This window comes from Astyanax mexicanus, chromosome 9, assembly GCF_023375975.1.
Source record: "Astyanax mexicanus isolate ESR-SI-001 chromosome 9, AstMex3_surface, whole genome shotgun sequence".
Classification (NCBI taxonomy): Eukaryota; Metazoa; Chordata; class Actinopteri; order Characiformes; family Acestrorhamphidae; genus Astyanax; species Astyanax mexicanus.
The window spans coordinates 29,050,954-29,068,523 of NC_064416.1; the positions used below are offsets into that span (position 1 = coordinate 29,050,954).

General features: G+C 40.0%; 1 protein-coding gene across 4 annotated transcripts in view; it reads right to left on the reverse strand.

Annotated features, from left to right (window-relative positions):
- The window catches only part of LOC103044356 (FERM domain-containing protein 5), a 147,049-nt gene that overhangs the window by 42,509 nt on the left and 86,970 nt on the right, over window positions 1-17,570 (reverse strand). The window contains exon 1 of one of the 4 annotated variants that reach the window (XM_022679778.2): window positions 6,597-6,734. The exons of the other annotated variants lie outside the window; for them this stretch is intronic. The gene's annotated coding sequence lies outside the window, so the exon portion shown is untranslated. Of the gene's footprint in view, window positions 1-6,596; window positions 6,735-17,570 lie in introns of those variants that run through there. 4 annotated transcript variants of the gene reach the window in all.

Consider the following 17,570-nt stretch of genomic DNA (forward strand, 5'->3'; position numbering starts at 1 on the left):
GTCGATGTCCAGAGCTGGAGGTGGTGATGAGAGAGGGGAGGCATCATCCAGTGGACCAGGAATAACCGGCCTGAGGAGAGACACATGAAAACTGGGTGAGACTCTGTAGTTACGGGGCAAAAGCAATTTATAAGTCACATTGTTAATTCTTTGCAGTATTCTGAAGGGTCCAACAAACCGTGGACTGAGTTTACGACAGGGCAGGCGCAACTTGAGGTCCCTTGTGGAAAGCCAAACTCTGTCACCTGGGTTAAATAAAGGGGTTTTACCTCTATGTCGATCTGCCTGTGCTTTTTGTCGTCTGACAGCCAAACCCAGACGTGCGTGTGTCTGTTCCCAAGCCCTCTCACTGTGTGTGAACCAGTCGTCTACAGCAGGAGCGTCTGTCCTCTCTGCATTCCAAGGGAACAATGGTGGTTGGTAACCTAGGACACACTGGAATGGAGTTAAACCTGTAGATGAGCTACGTAGAGAGTTCTGAGAGTATTCAGCCCACGGCAGAAAGCGGGACCACTCCCCCTGTTGGTCATGACAGTAATGGCGCAGCAGACGACCTATTTCCTGATTGAGCCTTTCCACTTGTCCATTAGCTTCGGGGTGATGGCCTGACGTGAGACTGACAGTAATCCCCAACTTATCCATAAAAGCTTTCCAAACTGAAGAAGTGAACTGAGGTCCCCGATCGGATACAATGTCCTCCGGTATCCCAAAATTCCTGAAAACGTGAGTGAACAAAGCCTCTGCAGTCTGGAATGCCGTGGGTATAGTGGTGAAAGGCACCAATTTACAGGCCTTAGAAAACCTGTCTATAACTACAAGAATAGTGGTGAATGTTTGTGATGGAGGTAAGTCGGTGAGGAAGTCTATGGACAGATGGGACCAGGGTCTGAGAGGTATGGGTAAAGGCTCTAATTTACCTGCTGGCAGTGATCTGGGAGACTTGGTACGAGCACACAGGGAACAGGACTGAATGTATGCGTGTACTTCCGGCTCCATCCGAGGCCACCAATACCGTTCTCCCAGCAGATGATAGGTGCGGGCTGTGCCTGGATGACCCGTAGCCAGAGAGGTGTGGGCCCATCTTATCAACCTGTCCCTGCATGATTCGGGAACAAACACACGATTAGCTGGACAATTATGAGGAGTGGGTTCTGACCGAGAAGCCTGTCTTATGTCCTCCTCTATATCCCACTGGATAGGGGCAAGGATACAGGAGGGATTGAGGATGGTTTGAGGATCTGACTGAGTCTTTTCTTTTTCAAAAAGCCTGGATAAGGCATCTGCTTTACCATTCTTGGAGCCTGGTCGATAAGTGATGGTGAAGCAGAAACGTGAAAAGAAGAGAGCCCACCTCGCTTGTCTGGAATTAAGACGTTTGGCTGTACGCAGATACTCCAGGTTCCGGTGGTCAGTGAGGACGACGAATGGGTGATGCGCTCCCTCCAGCCAGTGTCTCCATTCTTCCAAAGCTAATTTAATAGCCAGCAATTCACGGTTGCCTACATCATAGTTGCATTCTGTGGGAGACAGTTTTTTAGAAAAATATGCACATGGGAACAGTTTAGCAGGATTACCTTGACGTTGTGACAGGACCGCTCCTACCCCAGAGTCAGATGCGTCCACCTCCACGATGAAGGGCAGAGAAGGGTCGGGATGTTTCAGCATAGGGGCTGATGTAAAAAGTGTCTTAAGCTTATCGAATGCCTGTTCAGCTGCCAGATTCCACACTAACTTCTTGTGTTCCCCTCTAAGCATAGTAGTGAGTGGAGCTGCCACCAAACTAAAGTTTCGGATGAACCTTCTGTAGAAGTTGGCAAATCCAAGAAAACGTTGCAAATCTTTTCTACTCACAGGTTGCTTCCATCCAGTTACAGCCTCCACTTTCTTTTCATCCATGTGGACCCCCTCACGATTGATCAGATAACCCAGGAATGAGATGTGGGTCTGGTGGAACTGGCATTTCTCTGCTTTGACGTACAGTCTGTTCTGTAGGAGTCTTTGCAGTACTTGCCTCACCTGTTGAACGTGTTCAGGAAGAGACGCAGAATAGATAAGAATATCATCTAAAAATGCAATGACATATTTACCCAGCATGTCTCTCAGAACTTCATTGATGAATGACTGGAAGACAGAGGGAGCATTTACCAATCCATAGCTCATCACCAGGTATTCATAATGGCCAGAGTTAGTTGAAAAAGCAGTCTTCCATTCATCACCTTCTTTAATTCTAATCAAATTATATGCACTGCGAAGGTCCAATTTTGTGAAATAACGGGCTCCCCTAAGCTGTTCTAAAGCAGCAGGTACCAAAGGCAGTGGATAACGGAACTTTTTTGTGATTTCATTCAAACCACGATAATCCACACACGGTCTTAAACCACCATCTTTTTTTTCCACAAAAAACATACTTGCGGAGGCAGGAGAAGTAGAGGGTCTAATGAAACCCTGGTTCAGGGCTTCCTGGATGTAATCCTCCATTGCCTGTGTTTCCTTGACTGAAAGAGGATAAATGCGAGCTCGGGGAGGGATTTTTCCTTCTTCCAGTTCAATGGAACAATCCCAGGGTCGATGAGGTGGCAATTCAGAGGCTCTTCTTTTACTAAAAACCTCTAATAGGTCTAAATAGACATCCGGAATGTCAGTGAGACTGGGTTCTAAGGGGCTTTCAATGGAGGTAGATGCCAAGGTCAGTTTAATACAGTTTTCAAAACAATTGCTGGACCACTGAACAATGTCTCTATCTTCCCAGGAGATTTTAGGGTTATGTTTAAGGAGCCAGGGTAGACCCAAAACAATGGGGTGAGAGGACACTCGGAGGACATGGAAAGAAATCTGTTCACTGTGAACAGATCCAATGGTTATAGTTACGGGTTCAGTGATGTGCGTTACTGTGCCCTCTCCAATGGGTTGATAATTGATGGCTTGAATCCTTAATGGAGTATCTAATTTTATGGCTGGAATCTTCAGTTTCTCGGCCACGGCTTTCTCGATGAAGTTGCCTGCCGCTCCGGAGTCCACGAGGGCTGCAAAGGAAAAGATCTGATTAAGGTAGTGTACAGTTACAGGTACAGTTAACATCTTTATTGAGATGAGAGGATCAGGCATACTCACTGCGTCAGCGCACGAATCGGAACTCGTGCGCTGGGTGGTGTTGCCTGGCCTTGAAAGTGGTCGATTAGGACAGCCACTTCTCATATGACCCCCGTTTCCGCAGTAAAGACACAAACCGCCCTCTATGCGGCGCTGGCGCTCTGCTTGACTGAGCCGCGTGTGTCCCAGTTGCATAGGTTCACCCTCTTCGGCTGAAACTATCTGTGGCAATGCGTGACCACGCTGGGCGCGTGACGTATGACGCCGGCTTTGCAGTAACACATCCAGACGGGTGGCCATCTTGATAAGGTCATTCAAAGACAACGCATCATCCCGGCAAGCTAACTCAGTCTGGATTACTTCGGACAACCCTCTTCGGAACGCCGTGATGAGAGAAGCCTCATTCCAACCGCTTTGCGCGGCTAACGTGCGGAAGGTAAGGGCATAGTCCGCTACTGTGTTACGGCCTTGTCGGAGCTCCAGTAGTTGTTCCCCAACTTCTCTACCCCCCTTTGGGCTGCCAAAAACAGTCCGGAAAGTACTGGCAAACAGTTCATAACTCTCATTCATCGCGGGGTTTTGAGACCAGAGCGCTGTAGCCCACTTTAGGGCTTTACCAGAGAGTAGTGAAGTGACAAACATTATTTTAGCGTTATCGTTGGGACCAGGCGGGGGTTGTTGGGCGAAGTAAATATCGCATTGCAATAAAAATCCCTCACATACCTCTGGGTCTCCGTGGTATTTCTCCGGGAGGGCGACCTTGAGAGGAGTTAATACAGGTGGCTGGGGTTCTGGTACAGGAGGAGGTTGTGCTGGTGGGTTAACCACCTGCTGGACGGGATTAGCAGGCTGGTTGCTAAACAGAGCCTCCAGACGCTCAGTCAGTGAGTTAAACGCGGTACCCAGTTGATTGAGTTGTTGTTGTACGAGTTCTACTGCTCGTGATTGTTCTGCCACAACCTCATTAAGGTCCCGGTTCCCTGCTGCATCCATTGGTGGCGAGATATTCTGTAAGAAACCAACCAGGAGTTTGGATGCAAATGCAGACAGGTTTATTAGTCCAAAACAGAAGGCAAAAATCGTAGTCAGACAGGCAAGGTTCAAAAGACCAGAAAAGACACGCTAGGCTAGAATCGTAGTCAAGGGGAAGCAGTAGATCAGAAACCAGGGAAACAGTAACATTCAATAACGCTCGATAAGACACAATGTGGCAATATCTCGCAACTAGGCAGAGCATGAGTCCAGTTTATATAGTCTTGTGAATGAGTAATCTCCCACCGGTGTGTGGGAGAGGAGGAGTCAGCCTCAATACTCAGGAGAGGCGGATCTTAAAGGTGTAGTGCGAGCAGGTGTTACAATTGGTACTGCACTGTCCTGTCTGTTAAACTGTCTTGTCTGTTGTATTTATTATAGTGTTATAGTTTTATGTTGCACTTTCATTACACTTTTTTGTGCACTTTATGTTGTCTATTGTTTGTTGTTACATGTTTCACCATGGTTCCAGAGGAACGTAATTTCGTTACACTGTTTACCTGTACTCAGATGTAATGACAATAAAAGTCTCTTGACTTGACTTCAGGAAAATATTAAACCAACAGAGAGGACTCCACCCACCTGTCCACCTGCTCAAACTTTGACTCACTAAAACCCCTCTCCTCTTCTATCAAACTTACAAATGCTTCTAAAATGCAATGATGAAACATTTTTCCTCATCTCCAATAACATAATTACAGAAGCTCTATCTGAACTGCAGTGATAATGTTTGAGTGATTAGAGGCTGCAGAGGAGAGCTACAGGGTTTTGTGACTGCTGCTTAGTTCTGCATAAGCAGACACCTTTCCTGATTAGTTGTAACACCTTAGCAGACACTTTCTCTCAGACAGCACTGAGGAAAATTCCATTCAACGTCATATCAAGAAAATTCTGGTATAACTGCATTCTAAACATCAATGAAAATATTAAATACTTATGGAATAAAGGTCTAAACACTGTAGTTGGACCTTGGAGCAATAAAAGTACATTGCTTAGGCTTAGAGTGGTCCAGCAGACTAAGACATTGGCACTAAAATGCAAGGATTGCAGATTTAATTAAGATGGCACTCTCTTCCCACATCACTACAAAAGATGTACTGGCTGGCGTCTGTTAGCTGATGTATCGGAGCTGGGTTGCTGCACCTAAACAGGGGCATTATTAGTGGGAATAATGGGAAATAAATAAGTGTTCGCAGTTAACTGGGGATAAGGATAATGATGTCAAGAATTTGAGTGACCAAGCATCTTAGAGTTGTGTTGCAATGAGTACAATCTGTGGTGGGTCCACTTCACAACTTACTGGTACCAGATACCAACATCTTGGTGCCAGACTCCACATGGTACCAATGCCCAGTGCCAGATACTACAGAGCTCATTTCAAGGTGTTGCAGAGTCCATATTCTTTTGTGGTTTAGAGGTATTTTGGAATCACACAGAAGCAAATTAGGTATAAGACTGCTGAAACACTGATAATATCATTTTATATGATTATACAATATTTATTTATTACATCACAAAACAAAAAAAATATTGCAATGCCAATTCTTTTCAATATTGTGCAACCCTAATCTGTACATTACACTGCAAATGTTTAAGTACCCCTGGTGCCCCTGGTTTATATTGTAAATCATATGGGCAGTGAGTAGAATATTTAAAACTAAATTAGTCAGTAGGTTATTTTTGCTTTGTAGTTTATAAACTGTGTCATGGGCTTCTCTTGGCAGCTTTCGACTACTATAAAAAAAAGCTGACAAATAGCATAACTCTATAAAAGACAGCAAAGTATTTTTTATGTAACTGTGCTCAGCTTGTAATGTATACCATATTTTTCGCATAAAGATAGATAGATAGATAGATAGATAGATAGATAGATAGATAGATAGATAGATAGATAGATAGATAGATAGATAGATAGATAGATACTTTATTGATCCCGAAGGAAATTTAGCAGCCAGTAGCAGTTACACAACACAGTAGAAACAAACAATAAGTATTATAAAATAAAATTATCATCAGCCTTTTAATCCAGTGCACCTTGTGTATGAATTTTTAAGAATCAGGTTGTAGGGAGCAGTAAAGGCACTCCGCTAAAGAGCAGCATTTTACAGGAATTTCAGTTTAGTTCTCCAGCACGGGGCTGGAGTAGCATTAGCATTAGCCGCTAACCACTATTTCCCCCTTCAGAGGTGAGTATTATAGGCCTGTAGCCTGCTGCTAACCCCGGTTAGCATTAGCCGCTAACCACAGCGCTAGCTTTTTGCTGTTCAGAGCGGAGTATATCAGACTGTACCCTGCACGTTTACTATATTAAAACAAGCTATGTGTTAAGAACCACCAGCTAATATTGCCCTGGCTTACCGGAACACTCAGGGTTCTTCAGTGTAGTGCTAGCGGTTAGCCGCTAATGCTAAGCTAAGATTAGCTGCTAATGGGAATCTAAGCCTATTGTGAATAAACGAAAGCGCTGTACTCACCCAAATAAACAGTTTTAAGGAGAGAAATATGTGTAGATTAACACCCAGTGCTCGTTTGACTTTAAAAGAAAGTTTTTTTTATTTGTTTTATTTACTTAGCTTAGCTTTACTTAATTTAGTTAGCTACACCCTCCACCACCACCCAGCAGCGAGACCTGCTGATTTAGAAGTTCCTTATAGTGTCTCTTGAAATGCGCCTTATAATCCAGTGTGCCTTATATATAAAAATAGATGAAAATAGATGTTTATTGATAGTGTGCCTTATAATAGAGTGCAAATATAGTGCAAAAAAATACGGTAATACAGAAATGCCAGCTAATAAAATATGGTGGGGGTCAAGTTGAGGTCTTGAAAACCATGATTGCTAGATAGGAAAAGCATAACCGCAAATTGACTGCAAATTGACTCCTTTCAGGTGGAGGTTCTACGAGTTTTATGCAGCAACGCCTGCACAAATGCAACCTGCATAAAAGTCATCAGAATCATCAAGAGAAAACCTTTTTCTCACCAACAAACTTTTTTGTAATGCATTTTGAAAATTTCACCTTTTGGAAGCAATGAGCAAAGGTATGTTGAAATAAATGGGTACAGAATTTCATGAAATTAACCCCTTTCCAACTGTTAACAGTGCGGTGGACTGAACATGAATTGAGCCTGTGACCATGCAGAAAGACCAAACATTTGCTAAAGGCCTTTTAAGTATTATATTTTAATAATTGCACTAAGAATGCTTTTGCACATATTGTTATACTTTGTCCCCTTTTACTTGCCTAGCTATTAACATTAACACATTAATAAACTTTTGCATGTCACTGTAACTAAGGTTATTTCCAAAATTAAATACTTTAAGATAACAAACAGGTATTACTGACCAAACACTGAAATTAACAGGAACCTTTCTCTTCCTCACTTTCTCTCTCCACTGCTTTTTCCAGCCTAGCCACCCTAGTAATGGTCTTCAGTTAATGAGGCCATCCGACTGACATTTGTTGGACAGCAGCAAAATCTGAGCTCCAGCCATTCCACCAAGCGTGAAAACGAGGTCAAGCACATGTCTCAAGGTCAAGTGCATCACAAGTCACGCTCATCAATCATAACGCCATTACAAACATGTCAGTTTTCAGATATGCGGAAGAGGTCGAGCCGCGGCTGAAAGGTTGGGGGGTCCTGACAGCTTAAACAGCTCCTGCATGCTTCAGGTCAGTGAGGGAGGACGCGAGAAAAGGTTCCGCACTGCTTTGTTTATCCACAGTAATGTTTTTCAGCCACTTAGGCGTAGCAGATGTGCTCAAAGTCATTTGGTGTCGTTGAATGAGCAGCAAAGCCTTCTGCCAGCGTGCTACAGCAGATCTGCTTTTTTAAAGTGTTTAAACACAGACACACACGCGCACGGGCAAAAAATACATAATGTTTACAATGCATCATAACATATTCTTTTTTCCCCTTTAAAATCAACCAATACACTGCAGATTCCATTTGTGTCACAACAAGGACTGGCATGAAATTTCTAGTTTTGCAGTCTCTAAACAGATGGAGAGCACTGGGCCCTGCATGTGATCACTCAGCAAAATCAGAACATTACACAAATGAAGCAGAGGAGGAGCAAGGAAACCACAGCAAATAAAAACTCTCAAGTAGCAACTCAGTGCATCCATAAGAGCAAACCTCCACCTGCATTAACCACTACACAACCGAAACATACACAATAACCATGAGACCAGACCTTCCACTGTCCACACGAGATACATCAGCACATTTATTATGGGAAATTAGCAGGAAGTGCTGGAACCCTGATGCAAATATTAGGATTTTTATTACTCTTTTCATTCTTTGCTAAAACGGAATGTGCAAATCAAACCATAAGACATACCAACATAAAACTTAGTTATGTTGTAGTCATTCTTGCTACTCAGGCACTCTATCACCAAATGTGATATTTTTGATATTCATACCTCCTGCACCGTATTATAGCATTTTAGGAATAAGAATACACTGTCACCCAAAATTGTTTTGTTAAACAAATTAGCAGATTCATCAGAGTATTAAACTGTTATTTTCAATATGTAGCAAAGGTGAAGTTTTATATATATTACAAAGAGAGGTAAGATATTGATTGGTATTTATAGATACTCAAAAGTACACTTTTTATAACTGTACCCTCAAAGGTATACAATTGGTCTTTACTGGTATCCTGAAGTACACTTTTTTTTCTAACAGCAGGCAGGAAGTACCGCTTTTTTGTACCATTTAACCAGCTAAAAGGTACATTCAGTATTCTGTGTCACTGTACTAATAAACAATGTAGATATTAATTGCACATTTTTCATTTAAAAGCCAGACAATTTTGGATCATCAAGTTTTGATACACATTCAGTTGATGATAATGTTTATAATCTTTATCATAATCTTTACTCGTACAAAAAAAACATGGGTAAAAAAAAAAAAAGACTTTCACTGAAAGGTACTCCACTGCACCTCAATATATGGTACAGCCCCAGCGACAAGCTTTATACTCTTTCAGTACGAATCTGCACTTTCTTAGTGTTTCTTAGAAAGCTTTAATGAAGTTAATGTTTGATTTTTATTTGTGATAAGTGTAAAAGCCTCTTTACAAATAGAAAAATACTATATTATATAGCTTCGGCTGAATAGAGGCATAAATAAATTCACTTGGTTTTTATGACAGCTTACATAATCCACTTGAAAAAGAAAGACGTGTTTTGACTTCAACAGTGTTTGGATTGTATAATAAATTGTTTTACTAAAAAGCCAAGTTTTCCATAATACCTGCTTAACATGTATAGGATGTTTCTTAAAGCAATATGTTACTTAAAAATGTATTCTAAAGTTTTACCATGTCTGATGTTGAATAGGGCTTTTTTTGCACTAATGTATCTAACAATATAATGGAAGCTCATATGTTTTTATCATTTTTATTTGGCTGGACTTGATACCACTTTTTAATTTTATACAGACTCTCTTAACTCTCTTATTTAGAACAATAAAACGGAGAAACATTGTTTTTTATAGCTAAAAACAGAAGTACAAGCCATCTCCAGGTCTGAATATTGTTTGTACTTTTGTGCAAAACTGCAGAACAACAGAAATTTTACTTGTGTTCCTGGTCTCTGAAGGCGTTCAAGTGATCAATTGTTCTTGGCCGTAACTTGTTCTTTGATTCATCTCATGGCCAGCTGGCTGTTTGCAGTCACAGCACTGAGGCTATGGAACGATCCACCACTGGATGATAGATCATATTTTTTAGCCTTTGCTTCCTTTAAAAAAAATATTTTTACAAGATTTTATTTAACTTTATGATTTATGTCTATTGGTATAAATGTTGTGACTCATGTGACTATGCTTAATTTATAGACTTGAAATTACAGTACAGTACTATGGTTTATGAATGCGCTCTGCAAATAAAAACATGCTGATCGACTACCGATAAACTACCAATTTTGTCCATACCAGAAAATGTCCATCACAGGGAGGAGGGATGAGGTTTGATCGTTCTACACGGATGCAGGGATGAAGATTCCTGCAGTTAGACAGAGGCCTGCAGGGATTGCAGGAGAGCACTCACCACTGTCACTTCTGAACACTTCCTCATTGCAGCCCAGTAATCCACAATGACATGTCTGCTTAATGGAGTCAGGCTAAACACACACACAGACACACACACACTCACACACCATTGCTACTCTATCTGGAGCCTGAATCAGACGTACACACGATCACAATACGCACACAAAAAAGCAGAAAGACACACATGTGCGCTCATGCTTTAAACATTTTGTATGGAGGGTAATTTAGCATTAGTCATCCACGGTCGAGGAACACTTAGATGAATGATATCCAATCTTACTCCCTCTCGGCTCTCGACACCAAAGCTCCCTTTGAACGTGCCTCCATATCCTCAGCAGACTCAATCAAACACAGTCCCACACCCAGACAGAGCAGCAAACAGGACTTTGTAGAGAATTTTCCTCGTCTAATTGCGAGCACAGCATGGATATAAACTCAGTAGGGGGAAATCTGTAAATAGCCACTTGGACAGGGATAAGACTGTGGCGGAATACTGCTCCGAGATAATGAGGTAAAAGTGGCAAGTAAATCTTAGAGAGGAAAAAAATATACATATTTTTTTATTACTAATCCAGTATAGGCGCTCTGATTTGTCCAGCTAACTAAAGCACTATTACAAAGATCCAAGGATGGTTCGAATTCTGGACCATGATGCCTGCCATCAGCAGCCAGAGTCCGAGAGAGCATAACTGGCCATGCTCTCAAGGGTGGGTAGATGGTGGGTAGAGGGATTTGAGGTTGGGGCAAGACAGTAAAAGAACAAAAGTCAGAAAAAAATATGCCATTATATTGCCAATATCTTATCAGAAAATGCTCATCTTGTCCAGTGTAATGCTATAAGATCTGGGGTTCTGGTTCACCATGCCTTCCAATTCAATCAAAACAAAACTGTCTGAAAAACTGTCATCTGCACCTCATTTGTCATTCACCTTCAGCATCTATGGATACAACTGTGGAATAGTTATATCTGTGGAACAGTGTTACACACAGAGTGATCTATTTTACGAGTTTATTTCTTTAATTTTTGATGATTATTGTTTACAGCCAATGAAAATCCAAAAATCAGTCTCAGAAAATTTGAATATTATGTAAGACTAATTGGAACTTTTGGCCAAGTCTACTGGAAAATGAAAGCAGAGGGAACCATGAGGTGCTGTAAGATTTTGTGGAAAAACACTGCACTGACTTTGGACCTGATATAACACAGTGGACCAACATCAGCAGATGACATGGCTCTTCAAACCATCATTGACCATCAGTACAATTTTGCATTTCATTTAGAAATCAAGGGAGCAGAGTCTGAAGAAAGAGTGTAAAGGCACACAGTCCAAGCTACTTAAGATCTAGTGTGAAGTTTCCACAATCAGTGATGGTTTGGAGATCTTTTAAAAGATCATCTTAAAATAAATTTAAAGTGGTTAATTAATATCAGTTATCAGAATCTTTAGATTCTTATTGGGTTATGCCTCAGTGATCACATAGCTCTTTGGACTCGACTGCCACTGTGAAGTTCAGACACTAGAGATCTTCTACCAGTTCTGCACTGAAAATACAGACTTCAATTAATGCCGCTGTCTCATGTATACCAAAAATCACAAACAGAGCAACACCCTATTGTTTCCCACAAACAGCCTCTAATTGCAGGATCTGTGTGACAGAGGAAATAGTACTTAATGAAGGAGCTTGGTGAATTCTTAATTAAGCCTAATGGCACATCTCGGCTCTTCTCGCTACAATGCAACAAAGTGTTGAAGGACATCATGTCTGTGTTCACAGATAACATTAAAACAGTATTTACACAGATTATCTAACAAAGATGATCATGTACTGGTTGAGAAAACCAGTGCAGACCAGAGAGAAGATAGGTAGGATGATACGGAAAGAGAGATTAGGGATTGTAGAAAAAAGTCACCTCAAAAAATAATGGAATATTTATATTGGCAATATTGGAGTTTATTCCTAGTGAATCCAAATGCATTTTACATTGTAGTTGCCAGATGGAACTTTACTATGGAAAACTACCACTAATATCAATGTGTCAAAAAACTAGAGACTGCAGCTTACTACAAAAGGTGGGATGTGATCGCAGGACGACTTTATAAATTATCCACCTTTCTCTTGCCTTATATGCAGGAGGACAAGCTCACTGAAATGTTTTTCTTTTCTTTCTCTTTCAATACAGGAGATATTCCTGTATTTCTTGTAGTTCTCAGTACAGGCATGGCTGTTAAATGAATGTGTGTATGAGTGTGTGTGTCTGGAAAAAGTGCTACAATCATTTTAATTAGAAGATTTCCCTTGCTGTGGGAGCAATGACAGAGGGAGCAATGATTGTGAATAAAGGGACTGGCTGGGGTGTGATCTTTTTTTAGGAGCTGGGAACTTAAAATCATAACATTACTAATTACAGTATAATCAAATGTTGCAAGGGGAATTAGATAAACCAGCAACCAGCCCCCATTATCTAACCCCTATTCGAACAGTCGAATCTCAGTTGAAGCACTTTTTTGAACTATTTTCATCTTTTGAACTAATAAATAAAACATCACCTTAATAGATCATATAGGGCTGGAAATCATACTATCATAATATGTACAGACTCATATTAGAATATATTTAATCACCTCATTACACACACACTACACACAGTGTCCATCTTATCAGCTCCACTGAGCATTTTGTTAGTTTTATCATTACAAACAGTAGTTCTGTATCTGTTGCTTTATTATCCTCCTTTCAATCTGTTTTTTAAAGGTGTTTTTGTGAAATATAATAGGTCTCTCTGAGTTTATGCTGCACATAAAACTCTTCCTCAACTTACTCTACTTTCTGGACCTGGACTACCCACTCTGTGTGTAATTAACTACGTTTAAATAGGGTCTCCAGTGGATTTTGCATTTTACAGAGACTCTAAGAATAGGTCAGTGGCTGAGCTGCAATTAACAAGGCGTTACACCTGTTTTAAAGTAACATATGACATTGCAAAGACTAGATCGTAAAATGTCTTTATTTTAAGATGTTTCTAACTGATGTCTGTTTTGCTGGCTCACAATGCTACTAGCCAATCAGAGGCGACATGTTTGCATGTATGAATATTCATGAGCAAGAGCCGAAATCGATTTCGGCTCTTGGAGGTTTTAAACACCTCAGCATCACTACTACACTGAGAATAGTCCACCAACCAAAAAAGATCCAGATAACATCCTCCTGTGGGCAGCGTCCTGTGACCAATGATTAAACACAAGTTGGAGCAGCTAGGTGTTTCTTACAGAGTGAACAATGTTTTGAACAGAGTGTTTAAAAACTCCAGCAGCACTGCTGTGTCTGAGCCACTCTAGAAATAAGTAGGAGGACACACACATTCTAATAGGATGTGTGTAAGGGTTTCTAAAACTGTAATTTTTCACAAAGGACAAAGGCTATAACCGTTCCCATTATATGCTAGATTTATGAAACACACTCCATAACGACCACTGCATTTGTCAAGCAGTAAGCTTAGAGCTTATTGATCGTAGGAGGAAGACTCCAGGGGATCTGCTCCCCTGCACTCTAATAGCTAATGCTTACAGGATTAGCCCCTCTGCACTAGCACTTCTTAGCCATCCAGGCAATTCCTTTTCACTTCAACATCTCCTTGATCACATTTATCACAGTGTGTGTTCCCTTTTTAATCCCAATAAGCATAATGACAATCAGTGAAGATGTTCATATTACACTCTTAAAAACAGAGGTACGATATGAGTACTTTTTTGTACTCGAAGGTACACTCTTCATAATTGTACCCTCAGAGGTACAATATTGGTCTTTACAGGGTCAGATTTGTTCCCTCTGAAGTACAAAGTCATTTCTAACAGCAATAAGTACAAATTTGTACCATTTAACCAGCCAAAGGGTACATTCAGTATTCTGCATCACTGTACTAATGAACAATATATATTTAAATTGCACATTTTTTATTTGAAAGCCAGACAATTTTGTATCATCAAGTTTTTGAGCCATATTTAGTTATATGATAATGTTTATAATCTTTATGATCTTTACTGCCACAAAAACCATGGGTACAAAAAAGGACTCACTGAAAGGTACTTTTTTGTGCCTCAATATAAGGTACAGCCCCAGCGACAAGCTTTGTACTCTTTTAAGTACAAATCTGTACTTATATTTCTTAGAGTGTACATTACACTGGAGCATTACATTAGATCCTATATAAAGAAATTATCATTATTACTGTTGTTGATAATATGTATCTCTGGCAACATTTGCAGTTAGCATAATATATACAGCTCTGGAAAAAAATTAAGAGAGCACTTGAGTTTCTCTGATTTATATGTTTGGGTAAAATGAACATTGATGTTTTATTCTATAAACTACAGACAACATTTCTCCCAAATTCTAAATAAAAATATTGTCATTTAGAGCATTTATTTGCAGAAAATGAGTAATGGCTGAAATAACAAAAAAGATGCACAACTTTCAGACCTCAAATAATGCAAAGAAAACAAGTTCATATTCATAAAGTTCTAAGAGTTCAGAAATCAATATTTGGTGGAATAACCCTGGTTTTTAATCACAGTTTTCATGCATCTTGGCATGTTCTCCTCCACCAGTCTCACACACTGCTTTTGGATAGCTTTATGCCACTCCTGCTACAAAAATTCAAGCAGTTCAGTTTGGTTTGATGGCTTGTGATCATCCATCTTCCTCTTGATTATATTCCAGAAATTTTTCAATTTTCCAAAAAACGTATCATTTTTAAGTGGTCTTAAAAAGGTCTTTTAAGTGGTTTATTTTTTTCCCAGTTGTATTTACTAGTAAATAATTATTCAGAAATTAAATGTATCCTTTATGCAAATAACAAAATATACAACATTACAAAAGTACAATGCACTATTGAGCATGGCTGAATATTTTATTTACTCACTTTTCACCAGAGAAATCAGGGATCAATTTCACTCACAACATTATTATTCATTATTTACTATATTAAACCAGATGACATCGCCATTCAGATTACACTGCTACTAAAAATGATGCGAGAAATGCCACTGAACCACTGTCCTTTTACTGAGCAGAACTGTGTGTTTCTCTGTCTTGTCAATCAGCCCATTTCAAGAAGTGCACATTTATAGTATTTTTTCCATCCACAAGCTACACAACTGTCCTCTACATAAACTCATCCTTCATCACTCACCCAACACAACCCAATACAACACAGATGTGTGCATCAAATCTGCGCTTAACACAAAAGAAGCCATAACAATAAGCATTCCCCTGACTCCCAGATTTATGGTTCATTAAACTCAGGAAATGGGCACAGCAAATGGGATTGCTGATTAAAGTGCTACACTCTTATTCTCCAAGTGGGTGGAGTGTGGGCTAAATTGAGGGGACAGAAAAAAACATGTTTATGGAAAACTGGTTGAAATAATAAGACAATAAGGCAAACTAACTCTCAGACTAAATGGAGAGGGAGCGAATTTGTCAATTTACTAAGAAAATCATAGCCAGGTGAGGGAATTTAGGACTGCTTGAATTTTTGCATCAGGAGGGACATAAAGTTATCCAAAAGTAGTGTGTAAGACTGGTGGAGGAGAACATACCAAGATGCATGAAAATTGTGATTAAAAACCAGGCTAATTCCATCAAATACTGATTTCTGAACTCTTAAAACTTTATGAATATGAACTTGTTTTCTTTGCATTATTTGAGATCTGAAATTGTTTTTGCAAATAAATGCTCTAAATGACAATTTTTTATTTGGAATTTGGTAGAAACGTTGTCCGTATTTATAAAATAAAACAACAATGTTTACTCTACTCAAACATACACCTATAAATAGCAAAATCAGAGAAACAGATTCAGAAACTGTAGTGGTCTCTACATTCTATCCAGAGCTGTATATACACACCTATATTATCAGGTGCTGTGTAGGCCCTGAGTTAGGGATCCAGTGTTAGCCTGCACAGTTTATAGTCCAGTAAAAAAGCAGCAAGCAGCAGTCAAGAGGTTCAAGCTTCACAGGTTTGCAAGTGTGCACAAAGCTCACCTACTACAATTTGACCTCCGCCATTTAGATGTTTGTTATTTTAGCTTCTCCTTTTAGATTACGTTTTTATCTGCAGATTTTTCATCTTTCATTTCAGATTAATGCATATGTAAGCAATTATGAATTATAAAAAATGAAACTAACCATTAAACCTGTCTGAAACATTAACAATCTGCCAAACAATCTATAAAAAACAGACCATGACAGAGAATATTATGTAGTACTAAACATTATGGGTTTGTTTCCCAGGCATGGATTAAGCCTTCTTACGCCTGGCACTGAAAGCGCACTTATCTCTCCCACACTCAGCTCTGCCTGCAATCTGCAGCGTCAGAACTACACTGCCCAGGATGCACCACACACCGACATTACGCGCAATTCTGATCACATGACACAGCACATGACACCTTCAGGAAGTAGAGTACTAGCCACATGGTTTAGCCCTATAAAAGGGGCTAATTTGCTCTCAGACGGTTTAATTTCGTACAATGCGTTATCCTATTGCCTAGTTTTGACCCTGCTTTTGTATTTAGCCTGCCCTCTGATATTAGCTTGCTGTGTTTGACCTCTGGACTGTTTATCTACTCTGGTAGGTTATCTCCTTGCTGCTGCTGTTTACCGATATTGACCTTGCTTTGTTTGTCCACCCCTTTTTCCTATACTTTATTTAATAAATTATTTTTTATATGCAACTGAAAAATCGCCATTCATAATTCTGTGTATTTTTAGACCATGCTTAATACCTGTTAGTTAATGACATGGTCCAAAAATCTAAATGCATGTGATTGTCTAAATAAATTTAGTTTGTCCATATTAAAGCTTAATGATTAACGGAGAGCTATTTTTTTTCAACAGGTGGTCTACATTTCAGTCTTAGCTAAAATCAGATTCAGGATTAAGAAATGTTCACAAACTGGAGGCCACAACTCCTTTGCCGCAACAGAACTGACCACAGCATGGTGATGAGCAGCAACTAGGGCTGCCACGATTAGTCGACTAGTCACGATTATGTCGACTATTAAAATAGTCGACGACTATTTTTTTTTTTTTCTTTGTTATTCTCTCCAAACTGCTGCGACTGCCTTTCTGTCCTGGACGCACATGCGCAGTAGTGGAAACCGGGGTAGGTAGTGGACAACATCTCAGGACATTATACAGACAGGCTCTGGTTTCATGGCTACCCCGCTACAGAACTCAAAAGTGTGGGATCACCAAGAAAATAAAAGTGAAACGCGTGCAATGCAATATCTGCAATGAAGAACTTGCCTTCCTCGGCAGCACAACCGCGATGCACGAGCACCTGAAAAGGAGGCATGTTGTGGCTGATTAAATGACGAAGAAGC